Source organism: Saccopteryx leptura, chromosome 1, assembly GCF_036850995.1.
Source record: "Saccopteryx leptura isolate mSacLep1 chromosome 1, mSacLep1_pri_phased_curated, whole genome shotgun sequence".
Taxonomy (NCBI): domain Eukaryota; kingdom Metazoa; phylum Chordata; class Mammalia; order Chiroptera; family Emballonuridae; genus Saccopteryx; species Saccopteryx leptura.
In genome coordinates, this window is record NC_089503.1 from 212,968,171 (window position 1) to 212,987,147 (window position 18,977).

Genomic DNA, 18,977 nt, shown 5'->3' on the forward strand with positions numbered 1-18,977 from the left:
ACTACTAGAAACAATAAGCCAATACAGTAAGGTCGCAGGATACAAAATTAACATACAGAAGTCAATAGCCTTTCTATATGCCAACAATGAAACATTTGAGAATGAACTCAAAAGAATAATCCCCTTCACGATTGCAACAAAAAAAAATAAAATACTTAGGAATAAACATAACAAAGAATGTAAAGGACTTATATAATGAAAACTATAAACCATTGTTAAGGGAAATTGAAAAAGATATAATGAGATGGAAGAATATTCCTTGTTCTTGGTTAGGAAGAATAAATACAATCAAGATGGCCATATTACCCAAAGCAATATACAAATTTAATGCAATTCCCAACAAAATTCCAATGACATTTTTTAAAGAAATGGAGCAAAAAATCATCAGATTTATATGGAACTATAAAAACCCCAGAATAGCCAAAGCAATCCTAAAGAAAAAGAACGAAGCTGGGGGCATTACCATACCTGACTTCAAACTCTATTATACGGCCATGACAACAAAACAGCATGGTATTGGCAGAAAAATAGACACTCAGACCAATGGAACAGAATAGAAAGTCCAGAAATAAAACCACATATATATAGTCAAATAATTTTTGATAAAGGGGCCAACAACACACAATGGAGAAAAGAAAGCCTCTTCAATAAATAGTGCTGGGAAAACTGGAAAGCCACATGCAAAAGAATGAAACTGGACTACAGTCTCTCCCCCTGTACTAAAATTAACTCAAAATGGATCAAAGATCTAAACATAAGACCTGAAACAATAAAGTACATAGAAGAAGACATAGGTACTAAACTCATGGACCTGGGTTTTAAAGAGCATTTTATGAATTTGACTCCAAAGGCAAGAGAAGTGAAGGCAAAAATTAATGAATGGGACTACATCAGACTAAGAAGTTTTTGCTCAGCAAGAGAAACTGATAACAAAATAAACAGACAGCCAACTAAATGGGAAATGATATTTTTAAACAACAGCTCAGATAAGGGCCTAATATCCAAAATATACAAAGAACTCATAAAACTCAACAACAAACAAACAAACAATCCAATAAAAAAATGGGAAGAGGACATGAACAGACACTTCTCACAGGAAGAAATACAAATGGCCAACAGATATATGAAAAGATGCTCATCTTCTTTAGTTATTAGAGAAATGCAAATCAAAACTGCAATGAGATACCACCTCACACCTGTTCGATTAGCTATTATTAGCAAGACAGGTAATAGCAAATGTTGGAGAGGCTGTGGAGAAAAAGGAATCCTCATACACTGTTGGTGGGAATGTAAAGTAGTACAGCCATTATGGAAGAAAGTATGGTGGTTCCTCAAAAAACTGAAAATAGAACTACTTTATGACCCAGCAATCCCTCTACTGGGTATATACCCTAAAAACTCAGAAACATTGATACATAAAGACACATGCAGCCCCATGTTCATTGCAGCATTGTTCACAGTGACCAGGACATGGAAACAACCAAAAAGCCCATCAATATTTGACTGGATATAGAAGATGTGGCACATATACATTATGGAATACTACTCAGCCATAAGAAATGATGACATCGGATCATTTACAGCAAAATGGTGGGATCTTGATAACATTATACGAAGTGAAATAAGTAAATCAGAAAAAACCAGGAACTGTATTATTCCATAGGTAGGTGGGACATAAAAGTGAAACTAAGAGACATTGATAAGAGTGTGGTGGTTACGGGGGGAGGGGGGAGAGGGAGAGGGAAAGGGGGAGGAGGAGGGGCACAAAGAAAACTAGATAGAAGGTGACAGAGGACAATCTGACTTTGGGTGATGGGTATGCAACATAATTGAAAGACAAGACAACCTGGACTTGTTATCTTTGAATATATGTATCCTGATTTATTGATGTCGCCCCATTAAAAAAATAAAATTATTTTAAAAAAAAAGAAAAGAAAAGAAATATAATCAAGAAGAAAAAAAAATGTGACAGCTGCCAAAGACATCCATGCCTGTTGGGGATCCGTTATACAACAGCTCAGGCACATTGGCATCATCTCAACTAGGGGGCTGGCTATAGAAATGAATAAGAGGAGAGTAGGATGAAAAAGAATATGAAGAAGAATCAAAATTATCTTCCACTCACTGAAGGCAAAGGGGTGAAAAGATGGCCCCTGCTTATTGGACGGAGCAGGCAGAGGAAAGGCAGTCTGCAGTCTGGGCAAGAGAGAGAATCCATAGGAATGGTTGCGTGGCCCATTCAGAAGCTAATTTTGAAGGAACATATAACTTGTACAGTGTTACTAGGCCAGTAAGGGGCAGAACAAGTACTTATACTTAAATCTAAGTTCAGACGCTTCTACGGTGAGTATGAAGTTCTGTGACCACTGAGACACCCCAAGGGATCAGAAAGAACCGCAAACTTCTACAACTGTCAGTTTCGAGTTGCACTAACAATCAGACATACATGCAAAATTATAAGCAACTCCTAAAAAGTGTAAAAGAATAAGCAAATTTCCGTTTTTATCTGTATGTTGCTTTGGGCTTTATGCAGAAGTAAGGAGCATGTTTACATCCTTCTTGGGCTTTCCACCCACCTGACTGACTGTCAGAGGCTGGGCGACCTCAGACCTCACTCCCTCTAATGTTATCACTTTACAGATCAGGTATCTGATCCTGCACATTCAAATATTTATATGTAACTCAGTTGGAAAGAAAGCTGACCTATGCAATTTAAATCACAATAGGTCTCTTGGCCTATTTTAAGAGCAGAAGGGAGTTAAGAGTCTTAGGTTTCAATTTCCTATATAAATAGGCAAAAGTGTTGGCGAATAACTACGTGGGAATAGAGTGACATCCTTTGAATACACCTGAATCCACATCCAGCAACATACCCGAGGTCAGCACAGAGGGTGGGCAGGAGACCCATCACTCAACCCACGGGGTTTAGGCATCACTCAGCCTTGACAGGAAAGAAGAGCAGAAGATGCTGATCACTAACTACAACTAGTCATCTTCTAGCAGCTTACCCCAGTGGTTAGGGGAGCTGTGGAGACCACTGTCCCCCTCCAGCCTCTCCCTTAAGGGAGACCCCAGTGAGGCTGGGAGACACAGAGCCCTCAACCCCCACCACCTGCAGAAAGCACAGAATGAATGAGGAAAATCTCTTCAGTTTAGTAATCCATTAATGGGTTGAATAAATATATGCTGAAACAAGTAAGTTTTATTCCCACTAAGTATTTCTTTCTTATTTCTGATACCTGCCATAACTGTGAAATAAATATGTTCACGTTGGGAGAAATGCACAAAAAGGCCCATCCTTTACTCAAGCCCAGCGCTTATCTTAAATTACCACAGCCAAAGTAATCACCTTTAAATCCGTCCGTAACCACAGTTCATTACATACGTTAAAGAAGCTTTTTCATTATGGCCGTTTATTGGTTTATGCTCCTGAAGAGGAATAAAAAAACATTTCTAATTTAGGTACTCGACCTTCTCGCAATTAAAACACAAATTTACTTAAGACCCTGGCCTTCCTGAAACAACAACCCTGTTTTCAAAATAGACACTCTGCAAAATTTGTTAGTAACAGCTGAGTGCTTAGGAAGAGACAAAGCTTCAATGAAAAGATTACAGTTCAGGAGCTCCGACGGAGGAACCTGTAAGCTCAGAGTTGACGCTTTCTGCTCTGCATTTGTGGCCTCTGATTTTAGTTTGGTTTTGATGACCCCTTTCCCTTTCCCTTTTCTCTCATCTATTTGCCGTTGGATAGAATAATAAATCAAATGAAGAAAGAGCAGCCTGATCTTACCAAGGCAGTTGTTTTTCTCAAGTCCTTTCTTTCATTTTCAGGTTGGTTCCCAGCCCCATCTTACATGGTGTGATCTGCGCCTTCTCCCTTCTGGTGACTCACCGAGGTCCAAAGTCTGCTGCGGCACTCAGTGGATGCTTGACCCACCCAGAAATCAGCTTGCTTGTGGGAACTCTCCCCTTTTCCTCTCTTATGGAGATGGAGTTGAGAAATGTTGAAGCAGTAACTAGAGCAGCGGTTCTCAACCTGTGGGTTGCGACCCTGGCGGGGTCGCCTAAAGCCATCAGAAATACATATTTTATTTAAAAATGTATTGTATAATAAATATGTATTTTCCGATGGCTTTAGGCTACCCCTGTGTTTTGGTCATTTGACCCCCACCGGGGTCGTGACCCACAGGTTGAGAACCACTGAACTAGAGGAAGAAATAAAGCAAGGACTCCATTCTTAGATTTCATTGCTACCATCATCGCTTCCTTTCTCCTTACTGTCAGGCAATATTCCAAGTGTCCCAAAGAAGTCAACGAAAACTAAACACTTAAGGTATTTTTCCAAAAATACTCAAAAGTGGCACATCTCAAAGAAGAAAAAAAAATGGTCACCTTCCAATCATTGATGTATCAAGAGCAGAAGGAATGCATTCAGAATCTTGTTAGATAATTACAAATATAAGTAATAGCTGCTAACGATGATACTGTTTGATGGGACATACTTCAGGATACAATTCAGAACTCCTGGGATTGAGGCAGAACTGCTTCCCAGTTGGAAAAAAAATATCAAATAGATCATTTTGAACTTCTCAGTAGGTGAAAATCCAGTCACTCTAAGCAACATTTTATAGGCATATAGAATAATCTACTGCGGTAGCTGTGAAAGGATTATTAATATTTAGAGGTCAGTAGTGTTGACCTTTGTAAATGTCACTGTTTTGCTGAAACTAGAACTTATAAATAAAATGTTGTAATATTTCCCTTCAAACTTATAAATAAAATTTGATGAATGAGATAGCAAATTAATTATTTTAATATAGCACCTACATATTTAGTCTGTATTTGGGCATGAATAAGAAAGAATTGTTTTTCCATCACAGAGGACTGACAAACACACACACACACACACACACACACACACACACACACACACACACACAAATTCTGTCCCCATGACATATAAATTCCAGCTGGCAACTAGGTGGCAAGAAGGAAAGAGGAAACTACAGAGTCTTCTTTTACTTATTTCAATGTTGACCTTACATTTGGAAAAAGTGAAGGGTAATTCTAGCCAGTGTTTCTTCCATTCTATAGCCTGCAGGAACAGAGAATATCCATTTCAGAGCAATACCCTACCCATTTATTCCCCCCAGCAGGGAGGCTTGCCTGATGAAAATGCAATTGGAAAAAAGTCTTTCTTATGTGGCACTGTAAACAATCTACCATATTTGGATTTTACAATATGTAGCAAACTCAAAAAGAAAAAAAGAGAGAAACAGAAGTTTCTGGGACATCAGCATCAAAGAGCTACAAAAAGATGACATAGGGAAAAAATTAACAACCTATAAATATGCAAAAATAACTACCACTGCAAAGAAGCATGAATTTTGATTGCCTTTACATATATTCCTCTGTTGCTTAACTATAGTCCCAATCCATCAAGGACTGATGTACACACACTTATTTATTAACAACCCCACAGTGCTATGTGCCAAATCTGTTCTAAGTGCTTTATAAATATCAAATCAATCAATTTGCATAACAACCAATGTTATACAGTGAGCATTGTAATCGCACCTACTTTACAGATGGGTGACACTGAGCTGAAGGGCCAGGGCTGAAACGCAGCTGGTCTATAACTGGATCTCTACTCCGACCATGACGCTGTGCTGGTGATTGCTTCCTTTCTCTGCTAGATAATCGCAAAAATTTCCTTAAAAGGTAGGCAACTCTTAAAAAAGAAATGAGGATAGTATTCTGCGATGAATGGCAAAGTCAGCACCAACATCCAAATTCACATTCTGGTATTCTGTAGCCTATGGAAAATGTGCTTTCTTTCCTGAAAAGCTTTCCTGTAAAACACAGGTCAACACAGAAGAGGAAAGATGTTTTCCTTTCACCACTCACGAATACAGTGCTGCAATCCACTAAAAATACACGTATGCATTTTATTTATATATATTTAACAAATGCTACCTTTCAAACATATATTGTCTATATACAAGAAGTACAAAGGTAGGAAAATAAAACTGAGATGATTTTTCCCTCCCACTCCAGATGGGAGGGAAAGATGATTTATTACTCTGGGTGAGGACCTAGGTATAAGAATCAAGAACACTCTCTCACCCTCTCCCTCCAATGTAGAAAAAAGTAGGGAATCAATAAAACTCAGAAAAAAACTAGCTTGTATCTCCCATAGGGAACTCCAATACATGCTAAAAGAGTCACATCAGTTTTTAGTGTTGGTGAAAGAACAGACAGAAATGAAAATCGCTTCTTTAAGTATTCTGTTTCAAACCAAATAATGAAGCAATTTTCAATGACATTAATGCATTCCCTTGTGAAACAACCACATCCCAGGGGCCACACTACTTGCTCCCCCTTTTCTTTTAAATCCCTGAATACTCATTTGAAAATTAAGTTAGAACCCTCATTACACTTGCTGTTTTATCCATTGAAAATTTTCAATGCATTGTGAAAATTAATTAATATTCTACTGCAAATTTTTTTCATTATGAAGTCATAGCAATAACATTTATTAATGTGTCATAATTTGGGGGGATAACATACAGACTGAAAGTTTAGTAGAAATAATTTTGAGTTAATTTGACAGGAGAGGGAAGACTTAGCACCCTACAATTGACCACAAGTTCCCTGAAGGCAGGACGTGCATTGATCATGAGCTGGATGCCCAACCCCCAGAAAATGATCTATGATTGAGTCATTGTAAACCTTACTTCAAAAAAGAAGAGGAAGAAACATATGAGCAATTTTTAAACAGTATGTCACTCCAACATTTCTGCATATAAATAAATGCTTACACAGACCTCAGATGAACCTTTCATTGTAGATTATACCACCTGCCGCCTACACTGTAGCACACACACCTAATTGTTCATAAATTATACTTCTTTCATTTCAGGCTTCATTTCTCTTCTCTATATCTCACTACACACACACACACACACACACACACACACACACACACACACGACATATCCTCTTCCAACCTATAACAATGCCAAGTTCCTTATCAGATCTTCTCTCTTATTCTAAAGTTGCACCTTATAACTGCCCCCCTGTTTTCTACCTGGTCCCCGTTAAAACTGGTTCCGTTCACTAGTCCAGGCCCACTGACCCAAAGATTCCCGAAGTCCTCACTCAGTCCTTTGTTGTCTCCCAGAAATGGAAGAGTGCCAAGTGGGGCAGCAGGTGGAGAGGGGAAGATGAGGGGGTCTGGGCACCCCTCGTTGGAAACCTATTATGCATTCAGAAAGCTTCAACCCCCCATGCCCACCCATTGCCTCATTGTCCTTCCTCCCATCCAAGTACTAACCAGGCCCGACCCTGCTTAGCTTCCGAGATCAGACGAGATCGGGCGCGTTCAGGGTGGTATGGCCGTAGACATCATTGTCCTTCCTGTTCTTCCTCCCTCTGAGTCATCATTGTGACCCCACACCTTGACTTCTCACCCCACCAACCAGTCGGTCACCCAGAGTAAGTTTTGATTTGGTTATGTAAAAGAAGATAGCTAACCTTTATTCACATATGCTGATTAGCATTTAGGTTTAAAGTAGGCCAATAATAAAGATATGTAATCATAAAATGCCTAAGAAACTTTGTCATGAGTTTTATCAAATCACAACACTCCATTCTTATCACAGGTGCTCAGTCTTTTTTAGTTCTTGCATAAGGAGCATAATTATTTCCTTGCAATAAAAAAGTCAAAGAAGCATTGTTTCACACCTTTCTAGAGAATGAATACAGAGCCTGTGGAAAAGTAAGTTTGAGTAACGGCCATGGAATTAAATAAAATGATACCCTGATGGTTTTGACAAAGGGTATGGCAAAGAGGTAATTCAAATTAGATCATTTCAAAAGTAAAGAAAACACAAGGTAGCTAAAGAAAACATAGACCGATATTTTAGCCAAGTGATATTTGTAAAGGCTGTGTTGATACATAGTACCTGATATATAGAAAACATGTAGTAAATATTAACTAATTGAATAAGTGAATGAATAAAGTGCTTTCCTGGTTTCTACCAGGCTGTTAAAATAAATTTGAAAATATATAGCCATTTCCTACATTCTTCAGTTATGTATCACTGCTTCAGTCAGTCAACAGTAAAGATTTAGTTTTCTTGGATTATCAGTAGTAGGTTTCATTAATTTTACCTTCTCTTCCCAAAGCCCTTTCAGTCTTTGAAGATTGCCTGTCATACTGCCTTGTTGTTGAATTCAACTAGATCTAAAAAGCTCTATGTCACTGGCACATAAAATTCTGTACAACAGCCGGAGTAGTAAGGAGAGTATGCTGCCTCGTCTCCAGAGTAGTTCTGGGCACTGGCATACAGGAAGGTCTGAGAGTAAGAGGTAGCAACTGAGTATCTCCACTGCTTAAGGTTTCTCCAGAAATAAGTGAGAAGTTACGTTGATGTTGGCATAAAAATGGGGTAGTCAAGGAGTTGGTGGGAAGTTGGAAAGACAACAAGATACAATATTGTCTCTCACAATTACAACACTGTGTTCCAGCAAAAGCACAGGTCACTAAGAAATCTCCATGTGATTATTATTTACATAGAAAGACTGTCTCTGCTCCTCTGTTCATAGGATTAGGATGGATTCAGAGAAAGAAGAAAGCATTTAGTGATTTGAGATTTTTTTTAAAAATTAAGTGAGAGGCAGGAAGGCAGAGAGACAGACTCCCGCATGTGCCCCGACCAGGAGCCCCCCAGAAAGTCCCCTACCAGATGATGCTCTGCTATCATAGGCCACTGCTCTGTGGCTCAGCAACCGAACTATTTTTATTGCCTGAGGCAGGCCATGGAGCCATGCTCAGCACTCGGGGGTCAATTTTCTCAAACAATTCAAGCCATGGCTGTGGAAGGGGGAGAGAGAGAGAGAGAGAGAGAGAGAGAGCAAGGGAGGGGTGGAGAAGCAGATGGTCACTTGTCCTGTGTGCCCTGACCAGAAATCAAACCCGGGACTTCTACAACCCAGGTTGATGCTCTACCACTGAGCCAACGGCCAGGAATGAGATTTTTTTAAACTATGAAATCTTTTATCGGGTGAAAGGGTTCCCACTCTTTCTCTTATTTACCCTCTGATCTAAGACTAGATTTTTATACTTCCTGTACCTGTATCTCTCTTTTCTCCATTGTAAAAGTTAGAAAATGAAGCTCACCTCCCGTGCTTGTGAGTACCATGATTGGACTTAGTAAATACTCAATGAATGACCGGCAAGCATTAAACAGGAACTCATAAATGCAAATATATATATATATGCATGCATATATACACATTTATATATAATATAATTATGTATTATATGTTACATAATACATTACATACTATATACTGCTCACAAAAATTAGGGGATACTTTATCGCTTCATATTCATTTTGAAATATCCCCTAACTTTTGTGAGTAGTACTATCTAATATGGTATATACTATATTATTATATTATATTGTATAATATAAATTATATATTTATCATATATTATATAATGGTATAGTATATATTATACATTTGTATTATAGTATATATTTATATATTATATGTAATATGGAGATATGCTTATATGTACAGTTGAATCTTGAATAATGTCAGGGTTAGGGCACTGACACCCCAACTGAAAATTCATGTATAGTTTTTGACTCCTCCAAAATGTAACCATTATCCTACTGTTGACAGGAAACCTTTCTGATAACACAGTTGATGAACACAAATTTTGTATGCCATATGCATTATTTGCTATATTCTTATAATAAAGCTAGAGAAAGAAAATGTCATTAAGGAAATTATAAGACAAAATACAATTACAGTATTTATTGAAAAAAAATCCACATTTCAGTGGACCTGCGCAGTTCAAACCTATGTCATTCCAGGGTCAGCTATATTTTAAAGAATTACAGAGGCAGGGAGGGCTGGTTGGTTTGGGTGGGTCACACAGGTGTGGCCCTCCTTCCCCCAAAGCTGCCTCCACCTACTGCCATCTTCCTCCAAAGACTCTGCTCCTGCAGGAGGAAGGGAAATAGAAATGCCAGCCCCGGTACTGAGCTCCTTATCACAGAAACGATGGATGGCAGTAACGTCACCTGGGGCACTGCCCCTCTAGCGCACTGTGCCTCCTCTTGCTGACCGCGGTGGAGGGCTCCGTATGTACACGCCGCCTAGTGACTGGAAGTGGGGCCAAGGCTCCGTGGGTTGGCCAGCCAAGCATATATGTGGAAACTGCAAGCACAATAAACTGTTATAAAGGGGAAAAGCAGTAAAAATCAACCCGCACAGAGCCCTCAAGGGGATGGAGATTCAGAAACGGCTTCTCCAGTCTGTCTGGGCTAAGGTTTCCCACATCACCACCACCTCTCTTGGCCTTCCGTTCTTCAGCACCCTGCACAGTGATTTTCTCTCTCGTGTGGACATGACGAGCAGGCCCTCCTGGCATTAGATGCTGCCTCTGCAGTAACTCTCACCCTCACCCTGGCTGGAGAAAGTGCCTTAAAGCGCAAGAGATGAGGGCTAATCCTGAGATACTGTGTTCTCGCATCACCTTCCATGGCATTGTCAGTGGGAACAGAAAATCACCCGCATCTAGTACTTTTTAAAATTGTCAAGATTCAACTTAAATAACCTCTCCTCAAGAAGGGCTTCCCTGCCTCTTGGAATCAGAATGTAGTGAGCTTTCTCATATCCTCGTAATAACGAGCACTCGCCACCGCACGCTGTGGAAGGTTCTGTTTGTTAAGTTGTACAGCGGTCTCCCGCCTTCAGCGGCACAGTTCCCTGGACATAAGGAAAGTGACACTCATTGTGACCCACGATGGCACTGTCTCCAGACAGGCAGGAGTCACTAAATGTTACATAGCCAGATGAATGAATGAATAAATGAATGAATGACTAGGTGGAAATGTAGTGTTAGTGGAAAGTATAACACAGTTTTCCTAAGTGACATCTGGCTAGCTCTGAGAGCCTCAAGCCATCCAACAATAGCCTTGTTAATCCTTAATTCAGCTGAAAAACTTTCAACTCTGATAAGGGTCAAAAGAAGAGAAATTGACTGTGGAATACGGTTTCCCTTAGGAAGCGGAAGCCTTGTTATTTTGGCTCTTAGTTCAGCCCCAAATCCCATCTGACCCACTGTATAGCAGAGTCACAATGAGAGGCCAGAAAAGGGGAAGGATATGGAAAGAAAAGGACAACAATAGCATTGCCATTGGATGAAAACGATAGATGGAATCACTCAAGGAGAAAATCAAAATGAGAATGATAGCAACTTAAAAAAAACAAAAACTGCAGAGGAGTTTGAAGACCTATTCTCATGTCACAGATGAGATGACTAAGACCCTGAGTAGGCTGGGAGGCGAACATAATTAGTAAACTGAATCAAGATTTTCTACCAACCATCTACCTTCTCCACCGGACTGCAATGCCTTTCGAACACAGTTCTATTGCTGCTCTGTTATGAATTTAAAAGTCCTACAGTAAAAGATAATAACATAACCATATAATAATAACATAAACACCTCTGAGTCTCTATTTCCTCATCAAAAAGGTGGAGTGATCACAATAGCTAATTCACAGAGCTTCTGTCAGCATTACATATAATGAGTATAAAGAGCTTAGGACAGAGATGGCATATAGGAAACACTCAATAAGTATTAGTATTCTCAGCCACTATCCTCTGCTTCAAACCCACGTCGATTTCAACACAGACCCTGCAGGGAAAGCTGGCATGAAAACAGAACTAATACAAGCCCAACATCTTGGCTGCCATGTCCTCAAAAATGAAGCCAATGATAACTATGCTCTACCATTACACCTCTGACCCTGTGGTAGCTGTTCTGTATATCACCTACCTAGCTGCTCCAATAATTCAAGGTGCTGTATGCAAAACGACATACTGTATGCACCCATGTTACATTTAAGAAACTGAATCTCTCTGCCTGTGCCCTCATGGCTGTTGCAAATGCATTGAGTTATAGAATAAGAGCTCAACTATTTTTTAACTAGCCTGAACATCATTTATGACTTAAAATGATGGCCCTAATGGTCCACATGTAACCGCTTGGTCCCATTCAGTACCTAGCCAGGGCAAATTTGTTTATTTAACAGATACCTACTGAGTTTCTAATACATACCAGGCATTTGCTGGGCGCTAGGATAGAGCAGTGAACAAAGCAAGCTAAAATCCCTGACATATTAGGACGACATTCTAGTAGAATAATGATCCAGAATAGGAAAGGGCAGAAATAAAAGTGGTTAGCCTTTGGAAATGCCATCTTCTAAGCTCAATGATAAGCTGCCCTTACATTTGAAATAAAGAGTTTCTTTAAATAAAAGTTTTTCTTTCACCTTGAAATTGTGCAAGGTATTCAGTAAGATCTTGGGATTGGCTTCTACATTAAGACCAATTATTTCACTCGATATGCCTTGAACTTTCTTATTTGTACAAGGAATCCAGATGAGAATAATACATCAAAAGAAATAACAAGAGAAAAATCTATTAGCAATGAGGATAATAATCACAGATAACTTAAAGCAGAAATACCAAATCTTTAAAAGAGAGGCATAACTTATGCCACCCATGGAAAGAGAACGTCACAAAAGTCACTCTGAGGGCCATTCACCTAATCTCTAACATGCCCACCTGTCTCTCTCTGACTCTGTCTCCACTTAAATCTTTTAAAGCGAAAGCAGCACTTGTGGCTCAGGATCACACGCAGGGTTGGCACTGCAGAGTACCACTTCTCCCTCCACACCTGCTGCGACAGAAATAGCAGATCTAAATCCAGACTCTTTACCTACAGGTAGAAGGAACGATTCAAACATAACATGCTTTATTTGAGAAGCTGACTGTGTAGGATTTAATAGGACTTTGCATATTTTATTATTGGTAAGTCATATGCCACCTTTATGCCTGTAAGATGTATAAGGAATTTATGCATTTGTATCTATTTATACATTCACGTGCATACACGATATGTACTATATATACACCCATGTATGCGTGTGGGAGGGTGAGCAGCCACCCTCCTGTCTGGAATGGAGAGAAGGATGCCACTCCAGGAGCAGGGAGGAGAAAGACAAGGGAAACTGCAATGGGGCCTCGGAAGTGGTGTGGCGTGGGTTTGCCATCCCTTGGTCATGGAGGGCACAGAATGGCGTGGGCACCTAACCCAGCCTTAGACAAAGGAATGGTTGGGGAAGACATCTCCCAAAAAGTACCACCTGAGCTAGTTGTGATGAATGGACAGAAGTAAGCCTAGGGAACATCTGGGAGCAAAAATGGGCCCAGACAGATGAGGTAGGAGAATGTGTGGTCCTGTGAAAAATTGAGTTGTTCAGAATACTTCTAGGGGAACACATATGGAGGCACAAGAAGCAATGTGTCCCTTTTTATTTCTTGTCATTGGGACCAGGGATCACATTTCGCTTATCTAGTATGGATGCCCCAGGGTAGCTGACACAGAGCCTTATCCATCACAGAGATCCAATAAGTGCTCTAAGTATTAAATAGCCTAGATTCAGTAACACTTGGTCAAGGAAGAGTAAAACCCAAATATAAAAATGGCATTTTATACTTTGGTTTGATGTTTTCTCACACGCTATTTTAATTTCTTACTGGGAAGAATACAAAGAACATGGAAAAACATGTCACGTATTTCTTCACCCTATTTATCATTCGCTAGAAAGTGCTTCTTGATTTTGAAAGTCCAATTAGTAACTTTACAAAAGTGGTCATTTTCAGTCCTTGTCCATAAATGAGAAAACCCACTGAATTTAAACAACTACTAATTTAACTACCTCATTACAGTTCACCTGCTAGTACTGCTTTGGGTCATTTTAGTTCAATTACTCAAACTATAGTCAAGAATAGCTAACATTAATAAATTCCCATTGCCTGACCAGGCAATGGCACAGTAGATAAAGCATCAGTGGACCCAGGTTCAAAACACCAAGGTGGCCGGCTTAAGCACAGGCTTATCCGGCTTGAGTGCAAGCTCATCCAACTTGAATGTGGGCTCACCAGCTTGAGTGCAGTGTCATTGGCTTGAGCATGGGATCATAGACATGACCCCATGGTCACTGGCTTGAGTTCAAAAGTCACTGGCTTGAAGCCCAATGTCACTAGCTTGAAGCCCAATGTCACTGGCTTGAAGCCCAAGGTTGCTGGTTTGACCAAGGAGTCACTCGCTCGCGGGAGCTCCATCCCTGGTTAAGGCACAATGAGAAAGCAATCAATGAACAACTGTGGTGTTGGAATGAAGAATTGATGCTTCTCATCTCTTTCCCTTCCAGCCTATCTATTCCTATCTGTCCCTCTCTCTGTCTCTCCTTCTGTCTCTGTCACACACAAAAAATAAAATAAAAATAAATTCCCATAAAGACTTGTGTTTACTCTCAGGTTGGAACACCAGGAACACACAAGCATTTAGACTAAATACGCTGAACATGTAAGCGTGAATAGAGAAACATCAGTAGGAAAAGGCTCTCTCGGTATCTGGTGATATGGAAAGGAAGCCCATTCAGAAGGCAGGGGCAGTGTCCAAAGAAACCCCTCAAAGCAATATTTGGTATCTGGATGAAGCCACGTTTTGTTATTTAATGGCTATATCTATGTCTTAGGAGCTGACTCATAACCACTAAGCTTGTGAGCCTAGTGAAAACCAAAATGACAATCTATAATGAAAACTATAATGGATATACAAACTTGAATAATCATGAAAACATGACTAACCCAATTTTCCCCAGTAATCAAACATCCATGTATGAAAATGGACATTTAGCCTGACCGGGCAGTGGTGCAGTGGATAGAGCGTCGGACTGGGATGTGGAAGACCCAGGTTCGAGACCCCGAGGTCGCCAGCTTGAGCGTGGGGTTACTCGGTCTGCTGAAGGCCCGTGGTCAAGGCACGTATGAGAAGGCAATCAATGAACAACTAAGGTGTCACAACACGCAATGAAAAACTAATGATTGATGCTTCTCATCTCTCTGTTCCTGTCTGTCTGTCCCTGTCTATCCCTCTCTCTGACTCTCTCTCTGTCTCTGTAAAATAAAATAAAATAAAATAAAATAAATTAAAAAAAAGAAAAGAAAATGGACATTTAGAAAGCTTCCTTATTTATAATGAGAAATTACCACCACATGGCCTAGAATCTGTAATGCTGGTTTAACTAGTGAATTATTTCTCTACAATGAGGCTTATTTACGAAACCAAGTATGTTAGTTATATACTGCTAGGTAACAACATTATCAGAAACTAGGTGACTTTAAAAAACACACATTTATTATCTCAGAGTTTCTGCAGGTCAGGAATCTTGGAACAGTTTTGCTGGGTCTCACAAGGCTGCAACCACAGTGTTGGACAGAGCCATGGTCTCATCCGAGGCCTGACTGGGGAAGGATCCACTTTCAAGCTCACTCAGGCTGTTGGTAGAATTCAGTTCTTGTGAAACTGAACACTTCAACTAAAGAGTGAGAGTGTCACTGTCTTTTAGGCAGTTGGCCAGAGGCTGCCCTCAGACACCAGAGGTCACCTGAAGTTCCTTGCCTGGTGGGGTCCTCCAACATGGCTGCTTACTCTCTCAAAGCTAGCAAAGGAGACTCAAGCCAGATGGGTGCCCAAATCTCTTGTAACATACATACAATGTGACATACTCTATGCATGTAATAGTGTATAACCGGCCACCTCAGCAAGGTTCTGTTGGTTAGAAACAAGACACCAGTTCCAAGCAAACACTCAGAAGGAGATCTCACTCACAAGGGTGTGAACACCAGACACTGTGAATCCCAAGGGCCACTTTCAAAGTCTGTGTGCTATACCATGTCTGTTTTGTGCATGATACAAGAATAGAATACGTGATGGCATCAGGCCAAGACAGACTGATGACTCCACCCATCTCCTCTCCGGCATGGACAGTCTTGCCAACGGGATGAGAAGGCACAGCCTCTTTGGGCTCTCCTTTCCTTGAGTAATAGTTAAACAGTTATTGACAAAGTTTGCCTTGTCTTCTCTCCATCACTATATCCAACTTCCCTCTGATTCTTAGATGGTGCATTAGTTTGCTGAGGTTACCTAATAAGATATATAGCTGAAGGACTTAAAGAACAGAAATTTATTTTTTCACAGTTCTGAAGGCTAGAAGTCTGATATTCAGGCGCTGGCAGGTTCAGTTCCTCCTGCAGTGTTTGTCCTTGGCTTTTGGACAGCTGCCTTCTTCCTGCCTCCTCACATGGTCTTTCCACTGTGCACACGCTGTCTTAGAAATGTAGGAACATCAGTCAGCTTACAATTGGATCCCACTTGTCGGTAAACCTCTTTAAAGTGATTTTCCCATCTTGACTGGGATCCATTAAGTGCCATGTGAAACTTTAACTCTCAGAGAGAAATTATGTTCCTCTTACATTCTCAGGAGATTTATGACAGTGGACGCCTCTAACTGAAGAGTAAACAGGCCTTAGTTTTGTAATCTATCCCTACCAAAAAGATAAACACACACAACCAATAACTGCAATTTTGCTAAACCCAGTGACATTGTATTGAACATCTGTCTTAATTCATCCCTCACAAGTTACTGAGTCCCTAAAACAAAGCATCATGTTCTCTGCATTAATGGAGCCAACATTCCCATGGAAAACATTGGTGGCAGGGGGTGGGGGTGGGGCAGATGACAAACAAGCAAGCAGATAAACATGTACCCCACTTGTAATGTGAATAGAAAATGGGATAAACAGTAGGAAGGGGCTGGGATTTCATATATTTCATTATGTGAGGGAGGAGAAAGCCACCAGCGGGTGAATGGTGAGGGACAGCCTTTCAGAGGCAGAGACATCCCATGTCAGGCCACCGGATGAGAAAGCGCTAACCAGGTAAAGAGGGAAGGGACAGTGGTTCCCAACCAGATACCAGCAAATGCAGAGACCCCCCTGGCAAGGCAGACTTGGGTGTGTAGGAGGCCCTAAAGAGAACCCAGAAAGTAATGGGGACAGGGGACGGAGAATCCAGCTCCGGCTCATGCTGTCCCATAGCTGACATACACAGACATAAACCTCATGGTCAAAATAGCAAAGGGGGTGGGTGTGGATGAAGGCTTGGGTTCCAGTCCTGCCTCTGCCGCTCACTGGCTGTGTTAACTAAGCAGCAACTTTTCAGCTTCGAAAGCAGCAAGGGGTTGTGCCATGTGCAGGTCATTGCAAAGACTACATGAGTTAAACAACATAAGGCACAGGCACGTGGGTGTCTGGCATGGAGTCTGTGTTCAGCAAATATCCTCTTTTCTCTCTTTCTGTTACTTCTTGCATAAACCTACATCTGAAGAACTTCTAATAGTTACAAAGTTTCTTTGATTAAGGATCACTAACAAGAGGTATAGCTAAGCTGGGGAAGGCTAAGACTTAAAGGCTTCATGGGATAGCTGTGGCTAAAATCCAGATGTTAATTTTGTCAGGAGAAACAATCCCAATACAGGTCACAAAGAATGTGTTTAGGTAGTCCATGTTTGTGCTCAAATATTAAAAGGCAAGAAACATGTATTGAATATTCAATTTTCTCCCTTTAGTTCTCCTCTTCTCCCCAAAATGCCTGAAACATGTTGACAAGATTAGAGAAGACAGAACTATTCCATTTTATGGGATAAAGTTAAGCCCCAGACAGAGAGCTACATTAAATAAATTGGGTCAAAATAATTTAATCTACCTTTCACACAATTTCATTTTCTGGGGCAGATTAGAAGGTGCTGTTTCATAATTCAGCGGATCTAATGCATTCATTGTTTTGTGGGGTTTCGTGTTATTATACAGCATCTGACCTGGCTTGAGGACATTTTTCTAAATCACAATATGTATAGGACTCATCCTTAGATCAAGGAGGAATTCAGGACTCCTGTTTTACTTCATCTCTACGAGATGTCTGAAACAAAATATGTCTCAAATAAGTGTAGGACATGGGGTTTAAGGGGAAGAAAGTGACATGTTTCGTCATTATTTTCAGTGTAAAAACAGAACCCAAGAAAAGAGAACTAAGAAATATCTATCATATTCAGAAAAATATACTTTTGTTTACTCTTTGAAAAAAGCATGTGAAATCAGGAGGGCAAAAATAACGTATTTCATATTCCCCAAAGAGCTGTAGGGATTTTTTTCTCCAAGTTTTCTGCCACAAAAGAATAGAGCCCACGTATTTCTACCCAGCACTTATCTCTCAGATCCAGCTTCCCAAGTCCTATTGGAAATCAAGAGCTAGCAAACAGACTACCCAACTTCCTGTCACACTAACAGGGTATTGATCAACATGCTATCTTCTGAATACCAAGGTCAGCAAACAACAATTCTCCACCAACTTTGGATTACAAAAAAAAAAAAAGAGTAGTTCTGTTCTTTCTGAGGCAAGAGAGTAAGAGGCAAGCGGAATGGGAAACTGAGATAGGTAACTGATTCAAGCTGGCCCCATCCTGCACCCAGTCTCACTGGCCTCCTTCTCCCTTGCACGACCACTCCCTTAAGCCCTCAAGACAATGAGGTTCTGATCAGCATCAAATAACCTTAAGAACAAAGCCTTGGCTCTGTTGACCCCAGAGACAGAATGTGGTCAAAATAGAGAAAACATCTAGGTCTCAGTTGTGTTTCAGTTCCAAGTCCATAATAGCAGCATAATTGGATGAAGCAATGACATGGCTGACCTCAGGACAAGATGTAATGACCAATGACTCCCTACCCCAGAGCCTTCCAATCAGTACAGACATAACCCTAACCCTATACATACACTCATTTGATGAATCATCATATTAAAGAACACACCTGGAAAGCTAATGAATATCCTATTGAGATTCTCCCCTGAGATCTTCCCTAAAATTCCTGCCTTTAGAAAACAGAAAAAGATCCCTTAAAACAAAGATCCCAGTGCATGCCTGATCTAGAGCATGCCTGTGTCTGATTTTGTTATGTGTGTATCTTTCTTTCTTCCAAGCCCTAA

General features: G+C 40.4%; 1 protein-coding gene across 10 annotated transcripts in view; it reads right to left on the bottom strand.

The window, feature by feature from the left end:
- INPP4B (inositol polyphosphate-4-phosphatase type II B) overlaps positions 1-18,977 on the bottom strand; it is a 611,130-nt gene that overhangs the window by 417,822 nt on the left and 174,331 nt on the right. For 4 of the 10 annotated variants that reach the window (XM_066385755.1, XM_066385709.1, XM_066385771.1 and 1 more), the window contains exon 1: positions 3,791-3,859. The exons of 5 other annotated variants lie outside the window; for them this stretch is intronic. The gene's annotated coding sequence lies outside the window, so the exon portion shown is untranslated. Of the gene's footprint in view, positions 1-3,790; positions 3,860-18,977 lie in introns of those variants that run through there. One more of the 10 variants, XM_066385746.1, reaches the window with a different exon arrangement.